The sequence below is a fragment of the Gopherus evgoodei genome, chromosome 5 (genome assembly GCF_007399415.2).
Source record: "Gopherus evgoodei ecotype Sinaloan lineage chromosome 5, rGopEvg1_v1.p, whole genome shotgun sequence".
Classification (NCBI taxonomy): Eukaryota; Metazoa; Chordata; order Testudines; family Testudinidae; genus Gopherus; species Gopherus evgoodei.
In genome coordinates this window covers 111695895-111723464 of record NC_044326.1, presented here as the reverse complement: position 1 = coordinate 111723464, position 27570 = coordinate 111695895, and the positions used below count along the sequence as shown (strand labels likewise).

The following is a 27570-nucleotide window of genomic DNA, read 5'->3' as shown; positions in this document are numbered from 1 at the left end:
AACAGTTGGTGATGTGATGAAGTGGCTGAGCAGTGATCGGTCAACAGAGGGCAGTATGGTAAATCTGCTGGGGAGGAAGGGGCAGTGTATGTGTAATTCTGCTGCTACTTTTTTCCTCCTGCTCAGGATGGTGATAGGGTTACCAGCAGAAGAAAAATTAATGGCAATTCAGGGACAGCTGGGAGGAGTGATGCACAAAAGCAGGTTTGCTGGGGGCACTGAGAGGAACATGATGCTGAAGGCAGTTGACAGAGTGTGCACAGGGATCCACTAAGTGTTGGGCCCCATAGAGCATTAGCCCTGATATGGCCACACCACTAGCCTGAGCCATTGAACAACTGGCAGGCTATCAGGGACTGCATCAAGTTAAAGGCTGGCTGGGACCCTCACTTACATTACATTAATCAAAGGTGAACTTTTATACATAATTTTGCAGCAGAAATCCACTCTCTGGGCAAAGCTGTGTATTTTCTCAGCAAGTTGCAATTTTAACATTTAAAATTCCCTTTTCTTGCCTACAGCAGTGATTTTTACCTAATACTTCACGGAAAGATGACACCCTACCAACCATCATGTGCACTTTGGGCTGACTTTTAAGGTGTTTATTCAAGGTAAGCTCCCACTAATGTGTGGTGGATTTTTTGCCTGTGTTAGGACAGCAGGATAAAGCCATTGGTTTAGTTGGACTTTTATGTGAAAGACAAACTTCCTTCCTTCACCTTGCAAGTGATCATCACATGGTATAAAACATGAAAATGTTATTTTTTTCTACAAGGTATAAACAAGCTGTAATACGTAAATTACACATATTTTGATATTTACATGCTACTGTGGTAACAAATCTAGTGACCTCAATAACTTTTGCATTAGTTCCTAAAATGTGTGTCTTATTACTGAATCCATAAGCATTTTTTTTTAATATACAGCGCTTAAAAGAGTGTTTTTAAAGAGAAATTTATGCTAGTGAGAAGTTCTGACTTGACAGCTCTGGAACCTAAAATGTTCTGTTTATCCACAAGACAGATACAGTGTGGACAATGGGAGTGCAAGCTTCTCCACCCATATGCTTCTTTCCTATTCTGGGGGCCCCCTAAGAATCGAGTCAATCGATTGATGTCCATTCAGTAGTAGGCCTCTCTGAGGCTGCTAACTAGAGTGCCAGCAAGGCCAACTGTGATGGTTGGATACATGTCCAGTGTGAACAGGATTGAAACCATCAGTTCATTTAACATATGCAGCTGAATGCAGCCAATCACTACCAATCTGATCTAAGTCTCAACCAGTGGCCTGCAGATGAAATGCTCTGCCCCCTCTTACCATTCATATGAACCACCCAGCTCAATCTCTTGACAGCTTTTGCCCTGATTCTGTCAAAGGGCTTGTCTATACAGGGACACTCAGGCAATTTAAGACAAATCAACTAAAGCTATGAAATGAATGTGCATAATCTGAAACATTAAACCCTGGTGTGGATGGATTTACTCAGAAGTGAAGTAGCCTTCATTTGCTGTAGCTTAATCCTTCTTGGATTTACTGCCATGTCCTTGAGGTATTAAGCTACAGTGAACTAAGGCCACTTCTGAATGAAAGCATGCAGATGGGTGCATGCACATGCACACGTAATGTGCTCTCATTTATGCGCATTATTTTCACAGCTCTAATTGATTGGTCTTATCTTTCCTGAGTGTCCCTCAGTAGACAAGTCAGCATTGTCTTGTGTCAGAAGTTTCTGTGAAACTAATCAAGAGAGAGACAGAAGAAGAACACTGTGTAGCTCAAAAACCTGTACCTTCCACCAAAAGAATTTGGTCTAGATAGTACCTCACCTACCCAGTCACTCTTATATTGTTTTGTCTCTCTCGTATCCTGGGACTAACACGGCTACAGCAACACTGCAAAAAACTAACCATTGGTATATTCTGATTCTGATTTGCTTGCCGTTGAAGCAGGTGCCAGATGATTCATCACTACAGTCATTATGACTTTCATTTACGGATTCTCAGGTTAGATAGTGTGACGAACTGGGAAAGTTCTTAATGTTTTCTCTGAGTACTGTGTTGGTGCCTCAGTGTCCCCATGGCAGTTCTTAAGTATCTGGCAGAGCAAAGGGCCAGTGCACCTAAATGCCTGACACTCTGACAGCAACTGATGGCCTGGGCCCCTCCTCTGCAAAGGTGCCAGCTGAAGGTGTTGGAGACAAAGGGATCAGGTGACCTCCTGGCCCGGGAAAGGGGCTGAGGAGAGAGGAGGGGCTGGGAGGGGTTGTTAGTCTGGAGCTGGCTGGGGTCAAGGGTGGAGGGCAGACCTGGGGGTCTGGCTCACTGCCCCCCAGAATGGACCCAGCCGAGGGGTCCGGTTCGCTGTATCTACAAGCTCTGTTTTAGACCCTGTTCCTGTCATCGAATAAATCTCTGTTTTACTGGCTGGCTAAGAGTCACGTCTGACTGCAAAGTGGGGGTGCAGGACCCGATGGCTTCCCCAGGACCCCGCTGGGGTGGACTCGCTGTGGGAAGCACACGGAGGGGCAGAGGATGCTGAATGCTCCAAGGAGAGACCCAGGAGGTGAAGCTGTGTGAACTTCTTGCCCTGAACAAGTCTGCTCCAAGGGAGAGGAGGCTCCCCAAAGTCCTGCCTGGCTTGGTGGGGAGGAGTTCCAGAACATCGCCCGGTGACTCCGTGACAGATAGCTTACTATTTTTTCATCTCTGGATGATTCATCTGAGTAAGTTGACACTACTATCAGAGGCTTCCATCTCAGAACCATTATCTTCTGTGGTCTCCAGCTAGGTGGTTCTAACTGCTCACTCTCTAATCTACTTGCTCTTCTCTTGTGCTGCCCACAGATCTCTGATGAAGGAGATAGTCTTGGGCTTTTGTAACTCTGCTGTTCTCTCATATAGGGCTAGATTGTGACTTGGACTACATGGTCGTAGTGGGGAGCCAATCCTTATGTGGTTATCCAGATCCTGGGTCCAGGCCATTGCTTACTCCCTTCCCAGAGCAGGGAGGTGTGGGAAACGCGTGAAGCCTGGCTTGCGTCTCACCCCTATTCAGGAAGCAAGACTGGGATTGAAAGAGGGGTCTATCTTCAAGGATAAGAAGAAAAGGAAGAAAAGTCTTGTTCCTAGGCCATTCACTGACATTTTCATGTGTCCAGATCTCATTTTCTGAGAAGACATGCATAATTGCTGCTGTCTTATCATTTGTAGGTGACCCTGTGGATACAATTGGTGGCAATAAAAATAGAGACCTCCTTGTGTCATCATATTTTTATACTATATATGTATATATTCTGTAAAATGATTCATATTTATCTAACATTACATTCCATCTGATTGTCTGTGACAGAGCAATACGTCAGGAATGGAAACCCCTTCTGTAATGAGAGACAGTAGCCATACTAGTCTTATATCAGGTTAAACTTTCAGCCATCTGGGTAAATGGTAGAACTTTCTTAGTCTGTTTTTGATCTGGAATACACTTTCCTTAATTTATCTTTTCAGGATTTTCTATCTTTTCTTCAGCCCTTTTGAGCCTCTTAATTTAGGAGACAACTTATATTTTAGTCAGTGATATACACACATTTCATTTTACTGAGCACCTTGCCAAATAAATACATCCAAAAATATTGTAATACTTCATTACTAAAAATACCTTTTTCTAGCAGGTGTGAAATAGTTCTTTTGGATATTCTTTCTCTGCTTCCTTTCTGTCTAAAAACAAGTACTGCAGAAAAACCCTATGTTTTTAACTGAATGTGTGTGCAGAGAATAAAGGTGTAATCTATTATAATTAATGCTAATTAATTATTACATGGTCAAATAAGCAAGAAATACACATGCAAAATCTTTAATTATATGAAAATTGGATAATCAATTGTGCATTCAAATACATGTTTGAGCATGCATGTACTTAGCCCTTTTAAAAAAGATTAGTTAAGATAAAAAAGGCATGAAAATAAAACCCTTCCAAAAATACTTCCTACCATCTATGAAAGAAACAAAACGAGCAAAAAACAGACATAATTAAGAAAAATAGGCCACTTCAAATATAACCCATCTTCAGAAGAGAAAATATTTACAGTAGTCATATAGAAAGGACATCAAGCCAGTTCTGTGATTTTATCATCCAGTGTTAGTCCAGTGCAGGTAGTCCCATTGAAACGAGGCAATGCAGAGAGACAAGGTTGCAGAATAAACTATTGAAACAATTAGGGCAACTTGTGTAATAAGATAAATCTTGATATAAGTAAGGCTGGAAGAATTGGGCACATGTGCTGCATAGAGTTAGCAAACCTGTCGAAATACATCTGTTGTTACAAACTTGTATGGGGAACACCCAGCGGGGTCAGAACCAGAATTTTCTTGTCATCCTGATTTTACTATTCTCACATAGCTTCATGTACATATTTTATGAAAGTCCCTCTCACAAGACCAAAGAGAAGATTTGTCACTAATGGAGATAGTTGGTTATTTATTAAACAACCCATCAGGATTGGTGAAAACAGAATAGGAAAGGCTGCTGCTTGCAGTAGCATAGACCTAGGGCATAACACAGAGATAGAGACGGGCATAACAACATTACCTGGAGCCACAACATCCTGTGGGATGAGCTATACTGCATCCATAAGCAGTATGGAATTTGGGTTTATCAGACAGTACTATCAGAGACACCCAGAAGTGAAAGGGGAAGGTGTTTGTAGAGGGAGGAAAGAGGAAACTGGCCACTGCTAGTGATGTGACTATCAGAGGAGATGAAAGTTCAGAAGTACAGTATGTTCAATACTGACAAACAGAAGCTGCATTGGAAGCAATGCCTACAGGCCTAAATAGCAAACACAACATGGACAGAACAGCAGATATCTGTGAATTACATGGTGATTATTTTTATCAAACTTTCTGGCAGTGCATAAATCAAAAGAATAAAGCTCAAGTGATTGTATAAACAAGAGACCTCCAAAGTGGACGTGGTCCCACATAATTTAAAAATGTACAATTAAAGTTATACAGTGAATGGATTCAAGTCCACTGTAGGCTACTTTAAAGTCCCTCCATTCTGTGTGCCTTCCTCTATTCTACTCACCATTGCTTCTCTCACTCCTACTGCCGTACATTCTCTGCCCAATCTAGCAACCTGGCTTCATCGTCTTCATTTTTTTTTTCTTGCTGTGCGATCACCCATTCTGCTCTTCTGGCTCATCTTTGCCAATGAAGTATCTCACTTGCTGATCTGGTGGTCTGGCCCTTAGCTGGGCATGCGAGGGTCATTTCCAGCTGATGGACTGTTGAATGGGAAATGAGTGGACAGTCCATGCCGCTTGTATAGCTGTCACTAATTGGGACTCTTATTGGCAAGGATTACATGCATGCTGAGATTGAACTAGTTTTTCTTCCCTAAAGGTGGATCTGCCAGTTGAGATTTGAGGGTAGTGAAGAAGCAATTATTGATGCTCTTGTTAAACTGTAGATTGGTCTTGGACATATAGAATATTTGTCCAGGGCTGACAAACTGGAAACTTTTACCACATTTAATTTGCTTAAAATTGTATGTAATGTGAAACTTTGAACAGAAAAATCTATTCTGAGTCAACTTGTGGGCTATCATACAGAGAAATGGTTCACAGATTGGATTTTTAGAAGTAGCCTCTTGTTACCTGCTCCTGTTGAGGGCTGCAGGACTGCAGAAGCAATGTAGTCAGCTGTTTGTTAGAAGGTTGAAACAAATATTTCTTTGGCAGTGACTTCTGGGATGGTGTCATTGATGAGTCCTGAAGGATGTAATCAACTGTGAAACAAAACAAATATTAAACTGGCAAACTATTTAATATGCTTTTCCCTATAGAGCGGGTTGTCATAGAAGCCAGAAACATAAGAGAAAAAAATCACCAATTTCCTTGCTCAGTGGTAATATAAAACACATAAATAAAAAGATGCAGAAACATTAATGCCTTTCACAGTCACTATCACTACGCTAAACCATTCCTGATTTTACACCTTCACCTTAATGAAATAAAGCAGCCTACAAACGATTAAGACAATGAACACCTGTAATTTGAAAAATAGTAAATTTAATCTCACTAGGAGCTGGATTGGACTATGTGCCATCATAGGAGAATAAGAGGAAGTAAAACCTGCCTCACTCCCCTGCAGAGGCTACTTGGTTTCAGTGGGCTGGAGCTGGTTGGAAAATAGGCTTCTATTCCTCAAAAAATGTTGACCAAGCAAAATAATTTTAATAGAAATTTTCCTTGGAAAAGTTCAACTATTAGGTATAAAATAATAATAAAAAAAGATATATTTTGGCAGAAAACCAAAATATTTTGTTTTGGAAATACTGCCATGGTGCCTCTGGGAATTGTAGTTCAGGTTCTGCATGCTTCCATTCTCCTTAATAAGCTGGGCTCACTGTTTGGACTACATCTCCCATGATGCACTATGGCTTTCCCTTCTGGTGAGGGAAGCTGTTGTCTAGCTGGGGAGCCGAGCCTATAAATGACAAAGAAGACCAGAGGAAAGCAAAGTACACTCCTACAGCCTCATGAGGCATAGTGGCAAGATATCAAATCAAAATTTTTTTTCAGCCAAAATATTTTTTTGGACAAAATATTTTGGTGTTTGGGTGTGTTGTTTTTTTTTTAATAAAGAATCAATATTTTCCATGAAAAACAGACACTTTAATAAAATAGCTGAAAACCCGATTTTCTGTTGAAAAGCAGTTTTGATGGACATTTTTTGAACAGTCCTAGTCTAGGCACATAGGTGTAAGCAAGCATTCCAAACCCTTCTGCTTGTTCTTCATCCACTAAAAACTAGTGGGTGAAGAGTGTGCCTTGGCTTTTTCCCATGGAGTGTGTCATAATTTACTGTTGGTATAGGCCAGCAGTATACTGCCGTCTCTCACCCCTGGGTACAAGGGAGATGCAGGGAGGGAATTGTACTTCAGAGAGGTAGCTATAGTCAGAGTGCTTCCTAGGGTCTACTTGGAGGGTGATGAAACTTGCTCTGGGATGTGCCGAAAGGCACAATAATCTAGTCCTAAGAATGTAATTATTATATATTTCCTGACCCTGAAATGTATCAGCAGCGCTGATTTGGGATTCATTGAATTTTTAATCCATTCACAGACTTTAAACCAACTTCAAGGAACAGAGTGGGTGAGTGTTCCCTTTTCACTCCTCCTCTACATGCCTAATGTGATTTGTATTCAATTAAAAATAACTAGTTAAGCCAATATCAATCCCCAGTAGTCAGAAGACCATTGTCTATAAATGATTTTCTGGGGCTTTATATTGTTTGGCATAGAGGTTTTTATATTCTGTCTGTTCCTTGGTAATTAACTGCATAATTCCTCTAGCAATTATGTATGCTCATAAATGATGGTCCCATAGTTTCAAACTTTTTAGGAGCAGCTTTAGTTTATACACTTGTATTATTTGCTCTTTTGGATCAATTCTACCTCTGTTTCCATACAGCATCTAGCCCTTGTAGAATTTATAACGCACAACTCCCACCTCTCCACATTCTTCTTCCATTGTTGATTCCCAATCAAGTTCATGGATTACTATGTAATTTAAATGTTAGAACTACATTACATCTTCTTTATTTTTAATTTAAATGAAAGACTGCATGGCTTCTGCCTCAGACTTAGTTCAGACACCAAATCTTGTTTGTCATGGTTAAGTCATAGTTACCCCTGACTGAAGTGTGGTTACAATCTGTGGTTATTTCAGGCATGTCTAGCTTTATGAATCAGGCCTGACCACTGTCTCTCTTTCCATGTTATTTTACTATATATATAACAAATATTAAACTGCAAGTATGGTTAACAGTGACAGATTTTTAAGATAATATGTGGCCCAGTGTATAGGATACTGGAATGGGAGTCAGGAGACCTGATTTCTATTCCTGGCTCTTCTATTGACCTTCTGTGACTATTTAGATTCGGGATAGGGCCCATCTAATATTACATGCTTGTACAGCACCTAGCACAAGGAAGCCCAGATCTCAGCTGGAATCACTAATACAACGAACGTATCATTTTCATATAAATAACAAAGATTAACTGTTATCCTGTCAACCATGTCAAAATAGCTTAACTACTGAAAAGAGCCTTAGGACAATGTTTCAAACATGAATAGCAGCGCATCACCATAGGAAAAAAATAAAGTATGGGGACTTGTGATGAGTCCTTGAAAGCGCTAGATTTTACCTCACATGTGAGCAAACCGTCCTTCAGAGGAAAAAAATTATAATTAAAAATATAAAATTATTATTTCCCTATAAGGTGACTTCCCTCATAGGCATTCAAGCATAGGTGATGTCTATCCTGTTCTAAGCTGGCACTGATTTTCCTCTTCTCTCTGATTCCATCTCTGTTGCTCTGTACCCTGTCTCTCTCCTATGGGAAATTATGCACCTTATTGAAGTTAATGGGAGTTGAGGGCACTGAGATTCACAGGATCTGGAATAAGGTGCTAAACAGAAGTGCATTCAGCCTACTTTCCATTTCCTCTCTTACCTCCGTAGAGACAGATAGTGGATATTGCCAGGAATTTCATTTCTTCTGTGTTTCTCAAAAATGGTCTTTCTCATGGCGTTTCATGCAAAAGGGACTGAGAGCATAATGTTTGCTGATGTTGGTGATTTAGCAAATTTCCCACATAACAGATGTGTGACTTGGTTCTCTTTTCTAAACAGTTATAACATCTTGTGCTTGTAGTTTGTATTTATAATTAGTCATATAAGGAATGTACAAACAGACTTGTGGTAGAGAGCATTGCATGGGCAGCAGAAGAGGAAGCCGGTTGTGTGGATGTAGTAATAGCATTGACCTTCCTGGTCCACTTTGAGATAGTGTCACAATTGCCAGTTTACTGAAGATGACAGAGATGGCATACACAGTTATATTTGTTTCAAAAGTGTTTACATAACTATGAAAATAACAGAGGGGACACTTCTCTTTCTTCTCTGTCAATGGGAGCTGCTAGTGTGTAGCATCTCAGAAGAAAGCAATTAACTTGAGAGCATACCACTGAGATAAGTCTTCATGGCCACTGGCCAATGACAAATGGTAAAAAACTAGCAGGAACACCTACTTCCTCTAGTGTTTTTATAAACCAGCTAGTTATCCTTTAGCTTTGATGAGTCATCAATGCAATGTTGGCTTGTCAAGTTGTCAAGTTTTAGCAACAGGAAATTTCTTCTGTGAATGCTTAAAACTTTTGATCATTATTTACTAAATAGGTAGAATGAGAGTGAGGATGATACAGAAATGTTTGGAGCTTCTCAGGAGTCTTCCAGACCCTTTGAGATATTAGCAAGTCCAGTGATAAAGTTTTTAAAATGAATAATTTCCTTTAATTTAAAGCGTTTGGCTATTTACCTTACTCTCTCTCCTTCGTGTACCTGGCAAAATCCCTTTTTTCACTGAGTCTGTTCACTCTTCCTTTATTTTAGAAATTCTAATCTATTTAATTCTATAAACTGGATCCTGGCCCTGTGATCTTGGTGGAAAAGATAGAAGAGCAGAAGTAAAATCACACCACCTGAGCTTATTCCTAGAGGTGGGGAGTTGTTGCTGCTAGTCCTGAGATAGACATAGATACTCCAGTAATTAAAGTTAAGTGCTTTTGTTTGATCTGTATAATAATTTCTGCGTTTTCAGGTAATTTCCCTTATGTGCTCACAAGCAAGTTGGAAGAAACTGTTTGCAGGCTGTATTTTTTTTCAATTCGCTCCTTTACTAGCTAATAAATAGGTTTCCTCTCCCACATTTTTATGACATTTTCCTCTCAGATTTAGCATAACTGAACAGAAAATATGTATATTTATAATTTTATGCTTTACATTCCCCCAGATAAATTAACTATCCCTTGGCCTTTACTCACTCAATAACATACTAAAGTACTGAAGACTTTCACAATGATCCAACATATGGCAAGTGTTTACTATTACAAAGTTATAAAGCCCCCCTCAGGATAGGGGTTTCATTGTGCTGGGAGCTATACAAATTCTCCTTCTGAAAAGAACCACCAGTGGTGTAAATAACTGGAACCTCTGAGCCTAGCATACCCCATGCCTCTCACTCGTATCATCTCAGATTCTCCAAACCCCCCACCCCCACCCCCCCGCCGATAATGCAACTTCCAGAAAAGGTGTGTTCATAGATGATGATACCCCATCAGTTACCATTCACCAGATACATCCTCCTTCAACACATACCTGAAAATAAGCACGCTGACCACAGTCAGTATTCAGACAACTAGAAGAGATGTTCCAAAGGGCCAACCTTTTCAAATGAGGGTGCCTATACTTAAATTGGGCACCTAGGTCCATAATAAGGCACCTGATTTTTCAAAAGTGCTGAGCAACAAACAGAGCCAAAATCTTGGTCCAGGTTGATAAGCCAAAAATGTGGCCTACCTGTTGTGTGTTGATGGTAGGTACAGGTGTGGTCATGGATGGAAGACTGTTCCTGCCACATGTATATCTGCTCTGTTCTTGTTTCCAAGCAATCATAAGAAATTTAAGAGAATCATGTTAGCAATGGGTAAGATTTCTTGAATACATTCTGAGCTCTGAGAATGGAGGCTGCCTGGATAAATAACTGGAACTGAAAAATTGTTGGTTTAATATTGTTTGGACAACTGTTCAGTCAGTAACATGGGCACCCAGTAAAAGTGTGTACAGGAAACAAACAGTTGTAATTGGTTATTGGAGATTAAAATCTCTCTCCTTTCTGCAAAGTACATTCCAGTTGACTATTGAAGCTGTGATGTTACTCCTAAATAATAGCTCTCTTTGGGGTTAGTTTTAATCTTTTTGGCCTGACTTTGATGGTATCCCCAAAAGATGCTGCCTGTGATAATAGCCTCCCAAGAGATAACTACTCATTGCTTACTATGACTAACCATTCAAAGTCTCCCATGGTTGTAGGAAATGCCATGAACTTGGCAATGCTATAGCTGAGAAGCATGTTGCCGCATGCATAAAAAGTCTATGTAATTACATTTCAGTTAGCTATTCTTGCAATGAATTTTCAAATAGATTTTAGTCCAGTGAATACTGTAGTTCCCTGGCTACCTGAATTATGTCTTGGATGCCGCCGCTCATCTTAAAGTAAAATATGGGGATGAATTGGCTGAGCAGAGATATGTCAGCGGAGGGCAGTGTGATGAATCTACTATGGTTACTCTCCTGGCTCCTGATGGGAGGCTTATAGCTCAGCCAAGGGGTGGGGTTGGGGAAACGTTCCATGGTATCTGGGAGGGCAGTTGGAGACTTGTGAGGGGGAGGGCAGTGATGAAGGCAGCTGTTCCTATGGCAGCTCTGGGAGATGGAGTCAGAGTTTCAGGAGCTATCTGTGTACGGTTGGATCTATCTGGTTTAAAAACAGCAGGACTTGTGTGCATAGTATAAATTAGGAAGTTACACCAGACTTGATTCCATGATGTCAGTGTCCCTCCAGTAATGGAAACCATCCGTATCACATATTGCTCCAAATTAATCCTTCGTGTAACACCAATGACTTCAGTGGTGTTCCACTAGAGATGACCCTGGTCCTTTGTTTCTTGCCAATGAGAAACGAAAATCTTGGTGCTTGAATGTGTCAGTCTATTGTCCTCCAGAACAGAAATTACACTAACCAAGAGAAATGACTACTGATGTAAGATAGCAATGGGCCAGATTTTCAGCTGGTGTAAATCCTAGTGGCTTCACTGAAATAAAGTGAGCTACAATAATTTACATCAGGATATGAAATGCCCAGAATGTCTGAAAATATGGACTTAGTATCATGTTGGGAGTAGCTCCCAGGCTCGTCTAACATATCATTGTTCTCCTCTAACTTTCACAGATGCTTTCGGTTCCACTCGGGCTCCTAACCCATTGTGACTAACCCTTACTAGACTTTCCCTTTGCTCTTTTTGTCCTCCATGCTTTCTATGGATATTCTCTTGGTCTAGACAAATTGAGGATGATATGACACATGTCTGGACCAAAGAATAGTTAGCAGAATAATGTTTGACAGAATAATTGTGTCGGGAAGTGAAGGAACACTGATGTTTAACTGTGGGCCATGTTAATGTCAATTAGGTGTATAGAGAATGAGTGACTAATAAGTATTTGACACAGTTCATTATCAGTTCTGGTATATTAAATAACAATACATACTTTAACTCACTTAATAATTAGCTACCATCATATCAACTTGATAAAAGAGTACCATGAAGCAAGGCTGACATTGTATTAATACAACGTTTTAATATTTATTTTTTTCAACATGGAAGATTAAGTTAAATCAACTGCCAAGGATTATCCCATTATACCTTTTCCTTTTCCTTTGAAGTAAACCCATTTTTAACAGAGTTAAAGGCTAACTGGAAGTAGTTAATGTTGATTCCTAGTTTTGGACTCTGTCTGAAAGTATTTCATTACTGATTTTACAAAAGTGAGACTCAAACTATATTTCCATGGAAACGTATAAAATTGGATATGGACCTTAGCGGGGACAATAGCTCTTATTTATGTGAAGAAAGCTTCAGGGTATGGTAACAATATTCAGATGACACAAGATCACATGTGGGGAATCAGTAAGAGGAAGGATGGTCTTGTGATTGAGTCACAGGGCTGGGACTCAAAAAATCTGTGTTCAGTTCCTAACTCTGCTGCAGACTTCCTTGGTTACCATAGCCAAGTTATTTCATCTCTCTGTGCCTCAGTTTCCCATCTGTAAAAAAATGGAGATAATATTTCTTCCTCTCTCCTATTATTTATCTGTCATGTAAACTCATTGGAACTGGGACTTTCTCTTACTGTGACATGATAGCAAATTATTAAGTGAGTTAGTGTTTGTCTTGTTATTTAATCTACCAGAACGGATAATGAACATCTTGGAGTACAATCTCTTATCACTGACTGTGTGGAAAGTGTTTGTTTATATTCTGAATATGGATAAAGATTGTATCTGTGGTTGTTGCCAAACTTAACTAAGTTGATTTCTTCTATCACATATCATTCTGATAGCAAAATACAAGTGGGTGTTTTGATGGGGATCAGTTGCTTCACTTATAATTAGGCTTCTGATTTTCACTTTTAATCAATAAATACTGACCACCATCCCTGATTTAAAAAAATGAAATTGATTTTTATTCAATAAACACTGGAAATGGTTACTAGTATCTAAGGGCTTGTCTACACAGAGCACTAATGTGGACTTCGTGGATGTGATTTCTAAAGTGCACTAATGTGTTGTGCTTTAATTGGTCTGTGTAGATCCTCTCAGTGTGCACTAAATGTTCCCTACCGTGCTTTAATGTAGGGTTGTTTGAAGTAATACTATGTTAAAGCACACTAAGGGACATTACAAAGAGATTACTCATTACAGCATATATATGTTACGGTATATACAAAGAGAAAGCCCCAACCTGCCCCCTTCCCTCCCCGTTTTTGGACATCTACATAAAACTCAAAAATTGCTTTAAAAAAACCCCAAAATGAAATTAATAAAGTCAGAAAATCAGAAGCCATACTTATAATCAGGCTGGGTAAACTGGCTATTCAAATTTTCTATTTTCCACTAGTTTGATTATGGGATCTATTGCTAAAATATATAGTCAATACTTTGACTATTCCAGTTCAATTTTAAAAATGTTCAAGAGACCAAATAACCAAGCACAGCCAATATATTGTCTAAAGACTAAGCAGCACAGTACAGGAAAGAAAGCTAATATGTTATAGTCTTTCTAGGAAACAGTTTATCTCAGGCTACGTCTTCACTACCCGCTGTATCAGCGGGTAGCAATCGATTTCTCGGGGATCAATATATCGCGTCTCGTCTAGATGCGATATATCGATCCCTGAATGAGCTCCTGTTAACTCTGGAACTCCACCAACGCGAACGGCGGTAGTGGAGTCAACAGGGGGAGCCGCGGATGTCGATCCCACGCCGTGAGGACGATAGGTAACTTGATCTAAGATACTTCGACTTCAGCTATGCTATTCACGTAGCTGAAGTTGCATATCTTAGATCGATGTCTCCCACTAGTGTAGACCAGCCACCAGTCTGTTCAGTTCACCTTACACAGAAGGCGTGCTCCCAATACTACCTCTATTTACACCAGACCTGTTTTCAAGTTAGGAGAGCTTTCCATTCATCACTGTGTTCTAACACACCAGTCCTTGCAAGTTTTGTGCCTTTCCTTATTTCTTGTTTTCAGTATATTCCAGGTACCAATAGGAGTGAAGTCATCTCCTAAGCATGGACCAGGGCAGAAATTTGTATATCTTGTCTCTGGCCAGGTCCAGACTAGAGCTTTAAATCGATTTTAAGAGCTTTAAATCGATTTTAAGCTGTAACCGTCCACACTACAGAGTGCATAAAATTGATTTTAAGGGTCCCTAAAATCGATTTTGGAACTCCATCAAAACGAGAGGAGTAACCCCAAAATCGATTTTTTAAAATCGATTTTATGATAGTGTGGACGGCCATCGAAGTTAATGGCCTCCGGGACGTATCCCACAGTGCTCTAGTGGCCGCTCTACACAGGTAAAGGTACTCTTCTGCTGGCCAGGTAAACAGGAAAAGCCCCGGGAACTTTGAAATTCCATTTCCTGCTTGCACAGCGTGGAGCTCTCAGCAGCAGAGAGAACAATGCAGTCTCCTGAAAATAGGAAAAGAGCTCCAGCATGGAGCACACAGGAGTTACAGGATCTGATAGCTGTATGGGGAGAAGAGTCGGTGCTTTCAGAACTGCGCTCGAGCAGAAGAAATGAGAAAACCTTTGAAAAAATTTCTAATGCCATGCGGGAGAGGGGACATACCAGGGACTCGTTACAGTGCCGAGTGAAAGTGAAAGAGCTCAGACAGGCGTATCAGAAGACCAAAGCAGCAAAGGGCAGGTCAGGCTCTGCCCCCAAAACATGCCGGTTCTACGACGAGCTTAACGCAATATTGGGGAACAGCGCAACGACGAACCCCCCCTTGTCTGTTGATTCAGAGGTGGGCGTCGTGATTCCTGCAACTACGGAAGATTTATTTGATGGCGATGATCAGGATGATGAGGACCAAGAGGAGGAGGCTCCAGCAGAGAGCACAGAGCATTTTATCCCCCCAAACAGCCAGGATCTTTTCCTCACCCTTACTGAGGTTCCCTGCCAGCCATCTCAAGGCAGTACTCCAGAAAATGAAGCTGAGGGACCGTCCTCTGGTGAGTGTAATTTTTCTTACCTTTCCTAAAACACTGACCCCTGAGGTGGTTTTTAGAAAAGTCTCCATCCTGCTTGTTCGGGGAATGCGAGAGCAAAGAAGGGAAGGAGAGCAGCCTTGCCGCGGTTTGCTCTCCCGTTCCACGAACCACCCAGCAAACCGCAGGCAAGGAGACCTGCTTGTTCGGGGAAGGCGAGAGCAAAGCAGGGAAGGAGAGCAGCCTCGCCGCGGTTTGCTCTCCGGTTCCCCGAACCAACCAGCAAACCGCAGGCAAGGAGACCTGCTTGTTCGGGGAAGGCGAGAGCAAAGCAGGGAAGGAGAGCAGCCTTGCCGCGGTTTGCTCTCCCGTTCCACGAACCACCCAGCAAACCGCAGGCAAGGAGACCTGCTTGTTCGGGGAAGGCGAGAGCAAAGCAGGGAAGGAGAGCAGCTTGATTACCAGTACAATCTACTACAGGGATTACTAGCCATTATTAACTTCCCATTTTCTCCGGACAAGGTCTGTGTGCTTCCCTGACCTGCGTCTGAGCAGAACTCTCTGTCCTCAGCCACAAGCAATAAGTATTAAAGGAATCCTAAGGTGACCTTGTGGTAAAGTAAAATGTTCAAGGTTCGGTAACAGGCACAGGTCAGTGAGGAGAAAGACTGTATGAATGGTTGTGTGAAATGTGTCTCATGATTCTTTTATCACTCTTTCCAAACCCCACCCCCCCACACACAGCTGCACATTTCTCCAGCCTCCCTCTCGCTTCTCATCCACGTGGGGGGGGTATCATAAGAAGATTGAGGAAAAGGAGGACGCGTGAGGACATGTTCACCGAAATTATGGCAGTGACCCGTACAGAGAGAGCTCAGCAGGGAGACTGGAAGCAATTGGTCGCAAAGTACAGGGAGGCTGCCAGTCAACGCGAAGACAGGAGGGACCAACGCGAAGACAGGAGGGACGCCAAAAATGATGTCAGGTGGCAGGAAGATCAGCGCTGGCGAGCAGCAACTCTGGATCTTCTTCGTGATCAGACTGACATCCTCCGTGATATGCTGCAAGAGCTCCGTGGTTTCAGAATACCCCTACAGCCCGTGTATAACCTCCCTCAGTACTCACCCTGTCCCACACCTTCCAGAACCAGGCGTGTAAGAACGCGTGGGGGAAGGCTCTCTACACCAGCCCCCTCCACTGCTGCGGACACTCCAACCAGAAGGCTTTCATTAGATTGAAAAGCCCTTTGTGTCCTGTTTTTTCCCTCCTCTAATGATCCAAACTTCTCCCATGGCACCTTTGCCTATTTTTACTCTCAGGTCATGCTATTAAGGAAGTGTGACTGTAGTTTGATAATGAACTGAAGCAAGCAGCTTTGGAAAGCTGCACGGAAGCTAGTTATCAGCATCAGGATTTGACAATTGGGGATATGGGTAATAAAGGGAAAACAAAGAAAGCAGCCATACCGTACCCTGGTCCATGAGAATTCTTGTTCTGTCTGCTCTGATGCACTTTCTTCTTTCAAACCTCCCTCCCCCTTCCTCCAAACCTCCCTCGCTCCGTCCCCCATAGAGCGCTGAGTTATGAAATTTCAAGCACAGTATTGTAACAACAAGCATGATGCTTGATTGATGAAACGATCTGTTTTTAAATAAAGAACACAATTCTTGTAACACATAGTAATAACTTTATTTTCAATAAAAAAGCAGTTAAGGAAGGTTGCAGGTCCTGTGCCTAGCAGCAGACGGAAGCAGCTAATGGTGGAGGTAGGTAATAATTGGGAAATACAGAATTATATGTTTTCCAATGGACAGCTCTCGCAAGTAAACTAAGCAAGCAATTGAGGAATGCTGCAGGCAAAGTATCTTGCAGCAGCAACACCGCATAGACGGGGAGGGCAGCAATCAATTGAAAGGAAAATCAGCAGTCAAACTGTACCCTGGCCCATGAGGAAGCTACTTTTCAGTGCTTCTCTGATGCGCACAGCATCCTGGTGAGATCTTCTAATTGCCCTGGTGTCCGGCTGCGCATAATCAGCGGCCAGGTGGTTTACCTCAGTCTCCCACCCCGCTATAAAGGCCTCCCCCTTGCTCTCACAGAGATTGTGGAGCACACAGCAAGCAGCAATGACAAAGGGGATATTGGTTTGGCTAAGATCTGAGCGAGTGAGAAGCGTTCGCCATCTCGCCTTAAGCCTGCCAAATGCACATTCTACCACCATTCTGCACTTGCTCAGCCTGTAATTAAACAACTCCTGAGCACTGTCAAGGCTGCCTGTGTATGGCTTCATTAGCCAGGGCATCAAGGGGTAGGCTGGGTCCCCAAGGATAACTATAGGCATTTGGACATCTCCAACTGTTATTCTCTGATCAGGGAAGTAGGTCCCTTGCTGCAGCCGTTTAAACAGTGTAGTGCTCCTGAAGACACGTGCGTCGTGAACCCTTCCTGGCCATCCCACGTGGATGTTGGTGAAACGTCCCTTGTGATCCACCAGGGCTTGCAGAACCATCGAAAAGTACCCCTTGCGGTTAATGTACTGGGCACCCTGGTGTTCCGGTGCCAAAATAGGGATGTGGGTTCCATCTATGGCCCCCCCACAGTTAGGGAATCCCATTGCAGCAAAGCCATCCACAATGGCCTGCACGTTTCCCAGAGTCACAACCTTTCGAAGCAGCAGCTTAATGATTGCTTTGGATACTTCCAGCACAGCAGCCCCAACAGTAGATTTGCCCACTCCAAATTGATTCCCGACTGACCGGTAGCTGTCTGGCGTTGCAAGCTTCCATATGGCTATTGCCACTCGCTTTTCCACTGTGAGGGCTGGTCTCATCCTGGTGTTATGCCGCTTCAGGACAGGAGAAAGCGAGTCACAAAGTTCAAAGAAAGTGCTCTTACGCATGCGAAAGTTCCGCAGCCACTGCGAATCGTCCCACACCTGCAGGACTATGCGGTCCCACCAGTCAGTGCTTGTTTCCCGTGCCCAAAAGTGGCGCGGAACGGGTAGAACCTCACCCATAACCGTCAGGAGCTCCAACGTGCAGGGACCCGGGGTGTCAGAAAACTCGTTCTCCAGTTCGTCATCGCTGTCGTCCCCACATTCAAGCATTCTCTCTTGCACTTCTGCATCATGGGTCAGCAGTGATAGAACGAGAATGCGTGAATTATTTACAGCATTCGCGATCAAGGACAAGAGCAGACCTGGATCCATGCTTGCTGCAAAATGGCGTTTCCCTCACTGCAGCCAGTAAAAACAGCGCGAACTGACTGTCTGCCGTTTACAGGAAGGGGGGGGGGGCTGTACCCAGAACCACCCAGGACGGGGACTTTGATCCCATCATGCACTGGGCTAGTAACCCATAATTCCAAAGGGCAGGGACCCGTGCAGGAACTGTGGGATAGGTACCCAGAGTGCAACGCTCAGGGAAAACATGGACGCCAGGGAACATGGACGCTCAACATCGATGTAAGTAGCCCTAGTGTGGACGCGCAAAATCGATTTTATAAAGCCTGCTTTATAAAATCGATTTTAATAACATCGATTTTACCCTGTAGTGTGGACGTGGGCTTTGACAGGTTTCCTGTTTTCTAATGCCAAAGCTGATTTCAGCTTTGCAAAGTGGTATGGGATACTTGACACGTGTAAACAGAACTGTGGGAGAGCTTAATACATTCACTTGATTTAACTTTCTGACACCTACATTTACGATATCACAATAACAATATGTTAATATTGTGCACATAATACCTATTAATGTGTGTGTAACATCTATATTCGGTAACAGAGCTTATTGCTTTTGCTTTCTAGTAAGCCTTTTTCTTTCCTGTGCAATTTAGGTGGTGCATCAATTTATTTGATTTTTCAGCCCAGTTTTAGAGAATTAATTTATGGAAACCAAATGCAATGGTGTGTACTTTCAAGGCCACAACACTATTTAAGACTTCTCTTGTGGCCTTAAAGGGACACACCATTACATTACTTCTGGTAGGAAATTTGGAGAGACATGGAGTGTTGCTCCATGTCTATCTCAAGGTCCATCAAAGCTAGATTAATTTTAGAAGCTAGATTTAAATACCTTCCTGGTAATGAGATGAGGCCAGATCCTAGAGCTCCTGATTTACACAACATGAAGATCTGGTCCATTATTCATTATATGCCACTTTAATATTTGTTTTTATTGTTTAGGTTTATGCTGCTGTTAAAGTTTAAGCTGTTGTATTGTAGAGGAATTTGAGGTGCCTTCATGGAAGATACTTTAAAATATTGATATTAGTGCATTCCCCAGTAGATATTGACGTAATGCCAACCTCAAATAGTCTAAAATCATATCAGGCCCTGAAAATCATGATACTTAAAAAAAAACATTTTTAGTTCTTTTTTATTTATTTTCTGGTTTTTCTGAAGCCACATGGGCTAGAAATTTGCTTTTGTAATAATGAAACCCAAGGTTCTCATATTATCACCTGACTCCAAGAGCTGAGGCTTTATGAAAAATAAGAAATGTTATAACACTGGTACTGTGATTTCTGAAAATATCTATTTGTATTGGATCAAATTTCTAAATAGTTGGGGTGAAAAGAGGGTACATTTATATTGAAATCGCATGAACAAAGTTCAGACAGGAAAATGAACTCTTGATGAGAGGTTCTAATTAGTATTGACCCAGAACATTAAAACAATAAATTACTTATTGAGTAGGCAAGATTACAATAAGGGAAATTAAATAAGTTAATAAATCAAAATTAATGGGTGTCTGAAACAATTATAGTCATTAATGGAACTGCAGTTACTTTCGATATGTAAAATGAAGTCCATAGGAACTAATAATGTTATTATGCAAAAGACATTTATGTGGTAAAAGGAGGAGATATAGGCCACTTTTTTCTAAATAGGTGACTAAACTTAGGTATCTAATTTAAGTGGCCCGATTTCAGAGGTTGTGAGCTCTTGCGGCAACCCCTGCAAGTCAGAATGTGGGTTATTTTTTCCGGTTGCTTTTTCTGGTAGCTTATATAAAATGCTTCTGAAGCCAGTGAGAGTTGTGCTCTCAGAATATGTCAGAATCAGGTTCTTCTTGATGTGGCTTTTCCCTAGGGATTTGTAAAAATATACACCAGCTAATTAATAAGGTCTAGATCCTGTTCCCTGCACCAAACCAAAATAGACAGGTTCAGTGCTCAGTGACTCAGGGAGGGCTTAGGGGACAGAATACTTTTCCACAGGTCATGAAGCCACTCTGTGGATGCTACTACAACTCTGAGGCAGTAGTCACCCCTGCCACTCGTGGTTCCCAAATGCCTAAAAACCCAGATTGTCCCTGTTTCACTCCCAGACACTGCTTTTGTGTAATGCAACTGCACCAACTTGCAGTTCTAACTCCTTTGTGATATGTTGCAGTTCATAGCTCCTTTGGTTAGAAAACCTACTGCACTGCTGTCCATACTGGAAACAGACTCTTTAGAGAAGGAATAATGTCTGCAATAGGGCTTCATAGACTGCTCTTGAAATCCTTTCCTACCCATCACAGAATTTCTTACCAAGGGGACTGCTAACATGACGTAGAGCCTTGGAATGGGATTTCTCATCTATGGGGAAACTGAAAAACAATCAAGATCAGATTGAAAAAGGCTTATTTACATACACATTTTTGGGGTCTACGTTTGCTCCTGCAATCATTGCAATTGCACACACAAATCAGGTAGCTGAACTTGCAGTTGACACCTGCAGATACCCCACTTGCAAGTATGATCACACATACTTTGCACAGCCTCGTTTTTTTTTGTTTTTTTTTTAAATTAGCTATGAAATCCTGGCTCCATTGAAGTCAGTGGCAAAATAATTTCCCCAAGTTTGCTAATGATGGAATCTAATATATTGCTGTGAACTTTCCAACAAGGAAATGTTCAGTCTATATAAATATATATCCCATATAAAGAGGCTTAGATCCATAGCTAAAGATATATGGAATTTGATTTTTGGTTATGTTGAACTGCCATTGACTTTTTAATTGGAGTTGTGAGTGCTAGACACCTCTGTACATCAGGCCCTTGTAGCCTTTAAGTTTAAAATTAAACGAACTTAAAAAAATAGTGGGGTGTTTTCAGGTATGAAAAGAGACACAAACAAATTCTGAAGTCAATGCTGGGAAACAGAGGTAATGTGTTATGCCTTTGATCTCCCCTATAGCTGTCACACCATATTGTTAGCTTATTTGAAAATGCAATGATGCATTAAAACACAATAGCCAGGAAACTGAAGACCTACAGCCATTTCATATCTAGAAGGAGAGCTGTATAATGTTACGGAGGCAGATTTAATCAACAGGAACCAATGCTGGAGGGCAGTGATAGATAAGCAAAGAAATAAGTTCCAGAGTCATTGTAATTAAAGACATCTGGGTGATGTCAGTATGCATAAAAGGCCATTTCAGAAACAGTTTATAAACATTCCTGAAATGTTCTCACTAAATGGGCTGTGAGAGTCTTTACATTGCATGCCGCTGTACATATTTTTTTAATGCACAGGAATTCAAGATGAGTATTCCCACCATCCCCTGCTGTTTTTATGTTAGAAAGGCATAGCCACTTAGGAATTTATAAGGACAAATTGGTGGCCAGACACTAGAGCAGATGGAAACATTCAGCTAATTCACCTGTCTCATGAATGGACTAATCATAGGTGCATCTTGCTGCTTAGATTTGAGCAAAGACTCTTGTGATCCATAGGCAAAAATTCTCTTATATGAAGTCTCTTACCAAGCCAGTAGGAACAATGAAAAGTGCATCTCCTACACTCCCTCCTCTGCGTTGAACCTGCTCTGCAGAATGGAATTCAGATGATGGTTAGAGCTAACAAACAGCAAGATTATAGAGCTTAATTTCCTTCTTAGGATGTAATAATGCTGTGTTTAAATAGTTCACTCTTCACCCGGAAAATGAATGTTTAATGTGGGAAGAAAAGCTTTGTAATTTTCCTCAATAAGGTAAAGATAACGACAGTAGCTTGAAGTCATAGTTTAAAGTACAAGTTGTTTGAAACAGAGACCCAGGCCAGTTAGATTGCTAAATATTTTGGGAATTTTCATCCACTGTGCTGGCAGGGGCGGCTCCAGGCCCCAGCATGCCAAGCACGTGCTTGGGGCAGCATGCCGCTGGGGGCAGTTCTGGTGGAACGCCTGCGGGAAGTCCACCAAAGCCACGGGACCTGCAGGAGGTCCACCGGAGCTGCCTGCCACCCTCCCGACGACCGGCAGAGTGCCCTCCACGGCATGCCGCCCTGCTTGGGGCGGTGAAATGTCTAGAGCCGCCCCTGTGTGTTGGATCTTGAAAGGAGCTGAGCATGCACTTAGATCTGCTCTCTTTTGGCTCTGCAGGCTCTAAGAATAGAATGAACAGAGACAACCTAGTACAAAGTAGAACTCTCCATTGACCCTGACTAGCTATCTGGGCTCAAAATCCCTCTCTTCAACTCCATCCTAAGGCGAGGAAGAGGGGAGAAGAGTGCTTATGTGCCTCTCATCTTACCTTTCTTTGCTACTTTACCCCTTTGCACATGTGTAAGGCTGGCCTTAGAAATAATCTTTGAATATTCTCTGATTAATATACATCTAAGGTAGGAAAATATGGTTCTTTAGGCAAGTGTATGAGGTGCAGTTGTAGTATAGGAGTGACTTATGAGTGACAGGCACAAACAGATGGAATTTAGGCTGGAAAACTCATGAGAACAGGCGCAAGTTCTTTCTGGTGCCAGTCAGATCAGAAATATTGCTAGGATTTCTTCATCACATAGATTGGCTAATGTGGGAAATTATAAATGAGTGCAAAAGGCAGGAACATTTTCTTTTTTAGGTTAGTTAGATTCTTTGGCCCTCCAAGCAGGTTTAATTTGTGTTTGGTATGAAGGATGGTGACATTTAAAACTCATTTCCTATTTTATCCAGACGGATTTGCCTATTCCTAATAATTATGGTTGTGTAAGGAAATTTATGGATGATCCCTCATTTCAAGGGTTATGTCATTTTCCTTTCTGCCTCATTAGGTACTTGTTTGCCTTTTCACCTGGAATCAATTGATTCCTATTTCCAAAGGATGGGCTGAATGCTAAATGCTGCAGAGAGAGGAGCAGGAGCATTAACATCCTTAATGGCTGAAAGGGTTTTTATAGCTGCAAATTTAATTGCTGTATAATTGTGATTTTTATCATTTATAACTTGTGGTGACTTATGTTGCCATTGTCAATAGTTAAGTTTAACAGCATATTGCCTTGTTTAATGATCTTTGAGTGAAGAAACTCATTCTCATTAATGTTAACATGGGACTGTCAAATAAAAAGGAGCTCAGCTCTTTTTAAGATGGTCTCCTTGTCATTTTATGCATTCTGAGGTGGATGATAGATGCCACTAAATAAAACTCACTTCCCAGCAGAGAACCTGTGTGTGGAAGGGAGACAGTTTAGGGGCATTGTTAATTATCATCAAGGCATGTTTTATTTACAGTATAGTGTCACCAATGTCTCCATTAGTGGGCATAGTGTAGTCAATTACTTGTTCAAAAATTAACCTAGGCGCTATTGTGCAAATGTGCAATCACGCCATCTGTCTGTTTAGGTATTTATACCACATCAACACTGGGGTATCTCTTCGCTTTACAAAGTTCTAAACATCCATACGAGTAGTCTACACTTAAACCTGAATTTTCTCTGTGCTACCTGTTTCCAAGAGCAGGTAGAATTTGGATTGCCAGTATGGTGCAGGGAAAGGGCATTTAAAAAAAAATTAATACTCAATGTAATAGAAGCTGATCCAAACATAATTGAAATCAATGAGATTTTGAATCCCTAAATACAGTGGCATATTATATCATTCCTTCTACATGCCTTTAACCTATGCTTTTTCATTTGGCTTGTCATAGATTGGGCCAGCATTTTCAAAAGTGGTTTCTAATTTTCAATGCTTTCATTTTGGGTTCTCAGATTCAGAACCTTTGCAATTCGTTTTCAAAGTTGCTGAGCACTCTTAGATTCCACTGGTGTTTTGAATGTTCAGCACCTCTGAAATCAGGCCCATCAGGTCTCAGGTTGGGAACCCAAAAATTGCAGCACACAAAATTAGAAGCCTTTTAAAAAAAATGTTGGCCTCATTGTTCAAATATGTTTATCAAATAGGCTCCATTCATCTAAACATGGTTGAATCATGTGGTGGAGCACTCAGAAGGTTCTTGAGATAGCAGGGGATATTTCAAAGAGAGAAATATTGGTTTACCCGTAGAGCTAATTTTCCTGACACTGGATGTGTTAAAAATATTAACAATATTGCATTAGTACATAGTAGATTTTTACAAAGAAGATACATTTATATTTGACATGTATTTGAAAGGAACACTTGTCACACATTCCAATAGACATAGCACCTCTTTGTTTTTATCAAAAGGTGTAATTATGTAAAGGAAAGCAACTCCATGCATTTTAGTTTGTGGCGTCCAGATATATTCCCACAAAGATAGCTTCCATAAACGCCATTTAAGAGTAAAACTCACCCACACAAATCCCTTAAAAGCAAGGACATGACAAGTGAAGGGAAACCTCTTTGCCATACCTTAAACATCCAAATAGCACAGACTCTGCTCTTCCTCAGGGAATTCCCTTCCACATCTAGCAGACACAGAAACACTCTACACACCCAAATTCATCTAGCTCGGACTGTTATGAGAACCTTCACTCCAGAGATTTGCATTATATGCATCAGTTTCACTTTTTCTCTGTGTATAACAATGTACAATATAGCAAGGAACACAAAGAGTAGGATGAGTGGGTTGATGCTGAAGTACAAGCCCTGCTCTTCAGTCAGTTTCCCTTGCTGGCAAACCACCTCTGGTTTGCTGGCAGGGAGACTTGGTCTGACGAGCCAAAGGAGGCACAGCAGACTAGCGCTGCCAATAGATTCATACATGTTGAGGCCAGAGGGGACCATTGTGATCATCTTGTCTGATTTACATAGGATTTCTCTGAATTAATTCCTGCTGCAAGTCCAATAACTGTAGTTGGACTAGAGCTCATCTTTTAGAAAAAAATAATAATCTTGATTTAAACATTTCCAGTGATGGAGGCAGGTAAGTTGTTCCAGAGGTTAATTACCCAGCAAGTTTCCTAAACCCAGGGAAGCATAAATAAGAGAAGGGGTGTTAATGATGGGAACTCTGCAAGAGGGGCCTGGACGGAAGAGTGTGATGGATCCGGGCAGCAGGGCTGGTGCTACCATTAAGGTGAACTAGGCAGTTGCCTAGGGCACCAGGATTTGAGGGCACCAAAAAGCGGTTCCTCCCCGAGTGTGCGGTTGCTGCTCCACTTCTCCTGCCTCCCAGGCTTGCAGCGCCAATCAGCTGTTTGGTGCCGCAAGCCTGGGAGGAGAGTTAGAGCAGGGCGGCGTGCTCCGGGAGGAGGCGGAGCAGAGGTAAGCTGGGGTGGGGAGGTGCCACACGGCTCCCAGGGGGGGAACTGCCACGAGGGGGGTATTTCAGGGTGGGGGGGTGGGGAGCTGCTGCAGGGTTGAGGGGAGACTCAAGGTGGAAGTTTCGCCTAGGGCACAAAACTTCCTTGCACCGGCTCTGCCGGGCAGGGATGGCACCCAACTTCTCCCATGCTGTTAGGGGAATATGGAATGGGTGAGGATGTTTTGGAGGGTGGAGGAGACAAAGCTTTTCTTTTGTGCAAGCAGCTGGTTGCTTTCCCAGTTACTGCAGGAGATGCAGTCTCCCCTACGTGAAACTAGGGGTTTATAATGGAAATCTCTTTTCAACTATTAGTCATAGTGGGTTGCATTGCTAACCGAATGTTGCATAATTGAGAGTGTAGCTGGATATATTAGTGCAACACCATTAATAATTTTTTTCCCCAGTGGGGTGTGTGTATCAGTGTCTGCTGATTTTATTCCCTTGCAAAGTAGCAATATATGTGCCAGCTAAAGATGAGACATACAGACATAACTTTTGCCATCTATAGAGCCTTACAAAATATAATAGGCAAGATCAAAGGCCCGAGTAGCTTAATAGCTACCTTTATCCTTTCTGCTAGCATTTTACTAAGACAGTACTTAAAGTGTAAACCTGAAAAAACAGGTCACAAATGAAGTCATGTGGTTCTAAAGAGAATGATGTTGCACTTTTTCCCCCCAAACCAGGAGAGAAAATCCTGAAAACATCTGCAGCATGCTTATCCAAGAACACACCCATTGCAATAGATCATTAATTGTCGGACATGTACAAACTTGGTAGATCTGCTGCTTTTATGTACTGATATGTCTTCAATTCTTCTATGGCAGTGTATTATAGTGCAGTAAAAAAAGGGCTGTCATTTGTACCTGTTATCATTTCTAATGCTAATCAATCTTACTAAACCCATTCTGATTCACTGGGCCAGATCCTCAGCAGGTGTAAATAGTTGTAGCTTGATCTGGTATCTGGTTCAACATTTTAAATTGTGAAGTGCCTTTCCATTCAGAACCGTACAATTAAAAGAACAAATGAAACACTCAGCAGCAAAATTTAATATAAACATTTAAACCAATATGTTTTGGACAGTGGATTTCAGACAGATTATAAAAGTTAATATTAGAGTAATAAGAGAAGTATTCATATTCCAAATATAATTTTGATTAGCTGCTATCATGTTAAAAATATGGATACTGTAACATTTAGGGCCTGATTCTGATCTCATTTACACCAGTTTTACACTGGTAGGATGTCATAAACAGATAGCTAAGGGTTAATGTCTCTTTCACCTGAAGCACCTGACCAGAGGACCAATCAGGAAACAGGATTTTTTTTTCAACTCTGGGTGGAGGGAAGTTTGTGTCTGAGTCTTGATCTGCCTGCTTTTCTCTCAGCTATGAGGAGTGATTTCTATTTCCTGCTCTCTAATCTTCTGTTTCCAAGTTGTGAGTACAGAGATCATGTATTTACATGTCTATAGTTGCTGGAGTGCTTTGAATTATATTCTTTTTGAATAAGGCTGTTTATTCAATATTCTTTTAAGCAATTGACCCTGTATTTGTCACCTTAATACAGAGAGACCATTTGTATGTATTTTTCTTTCTTTCTTTTTATATAAAGCTTTCTTTTAAGACCTGTTGGAGTTTTTTCTTTAGTGGAGGAACTTCAGGGAAATTGAGTCTGTACTCACCAGGGAATTGGTGGGAGGAAGAAATCAGGGGGGAGATCTGGGTGTGTTGGATTTGCTAGCCTGATTTCGCATTCCCTCTGGGTGAAGAGGAAAGTGCTTTTGGTTTCCAGGACTGGGAACGGAGAGGGGGAGTCACTCTGTTTGGATTCGCAGAGCTTGTGTCTGTGTATCTCTCCAGGAGCACCTGGAGGGGGGAAGGGGAAAAGGATTATTTCCC

The 27570-nt window shown here is 41.6% G+C and overlaps 1 long non-coding RNA gene across 2 annotated transcripts in view; it reads left to right on the top strand.

Moving 5' to 3' along the window:
* LOC115652498 overlaps window positions 1-27570 on the top strand; it is an 89664-nt gene that overhangs the window by 14372 nt on the left and 47722 nt on the right. For both annotated transcript variants that reach the window (XR_004000659.1, XR_004000658.1), the window contains one exon: window positions 522-611. This is a non-coding gene — a long non-coding RNA (uncharacterized LOC115652498). The remainder of the gene's footprint in view (window positions 1-521; window positions 612-27570) is intronic.